This window comes from Halichoerus grypus, chromosome 9 (genome assembly GCF_964656455.1).
Source record: "Halichoerus grypus chromosome 9, mHalGry1.hap1.1, whole genome shotgun sequence".
NCBI classification, from domain to species: Eukaryota; Metazoa; Chordata; class Mammalia; order Carnivora; family Phocidae; genus Halichoerus; species Halichoerus grypus.
Window position 1 is genome coordinate 63946436 of NC_135720.1, and position 1555 is coordinate 63947990.

Consider the following 1555-nt stretch of genomic DNA (forward strand, 5'->3'; position numbering starts at 1 on the left):
CCTAGTGGGTTCCCTGCCAGCCTGCAGAACTGTTCTAACAAAGCTAATAACAAACCCCATGGGAACAGGGCAGCACTTCACCCTTTGATACAACAGATCCTGCTTCCCGCAGTCCCTGGTGGTTCACTCTGTCCCGGAATACAACTCCTGTGTGGCCCTATGTGGCCCAACATGCCCCTCCCCAAACATTTACTACAAACTAAGTAGAGCAAATTACTATGGTGAGATGTAATCTCCTTTATGGATTTCCTAAAGATTTTTGCTGTAATGCAATCATCTATATAGATGGAAAGGTTTTAAGTATTAAATTCTTTATAGCCTTCACATGTATGAGTCCTCTAGAAGATACATACTTATCTTATACATTATACTATCTTATATTATATTATCAATTATATTTATACATTATATTATCAATCATTTCATGAATCACAGAAAGATAGCTCTCACTCCTATTGGGGAGTGAGCAGAAATACTTAAACAATCTAGAACAACACAATACATAGACTTTTGAGGCATCTAGGACTGCAACTGTTTCTATGAAGATGATAATATTACAATGATAAGCAATTCATTTATAATTTATAATAATGTCTCAATAAACATATTTATAGCACAGTCCTTTTATAATCTGTTTTATAACATAAAACATGACCAGATATTAATGTCTTAGGGAAAGTATTAATACTAGATGATTTATATACAAACAGTGGAAGTGCTACAGAAAATATATATAAATCACTAAACTAACTCATAGTGACAGCTGTATTCAATTCATATGGTATATAGAATTTCCAAATAATATTGAGTTTAACTCAACAGATTAAAAAGAATTCTGTTGTCCTTGGTGAAATAAAGTTGGAGTAATTTCACCATTTAATGCAAATATAGGATGTGATAAGCAAATGATAAGTAGAACAATTTTCACTTGTGCAACAGTAAACAATACTGATTTCAAGGAAAATAAAACACATAAATGTGAAAATGACTAAATTACTTGCATGTAAAGTTCTAGGTATTTTATTTTATTTTATTTTTATTTTTTTTAAAGATTATTTATTTATTTGACAGAGAGAGACACAGCGAGAGCAGGAACACAAGCAGGGGGAGTGGGAGAGGGAGAAGCAGGCTTCCCGCAGAGCAGGGAGCCTGATGCGGGGCTCGATCCCAGGACCCTGGGACCATGACCCGAGCCGAAGGCAGATGCTCAACGACTGAGCCACCCAGGCGCCCCAAGTTCTAGGTATTTTAAATAACTAGAAGTATTCAAAAATATTTTTAATAAATTTAGCATTTAACATTACGGACATTTTTCTCTGAGGAAATGTTTAATGAAAATTACACCGAGATTTACTGAAGAAAACCCCTCCAATTTTGTGTTTATGACATTCTGAAAACTGAAATTGATAAATACCACTTTTTGGGGGGTGCCTGGGTGGCTAAGTTGGTTAAGCGACTGCCTTCAGCTCAGGTCATGATCCTGGAGTCCCAGGATCGAGTCCCACATCGGGCTCCCCGCTCAGTGGGGGGTCTGCTTCTCCCTCTGACCCTCTCC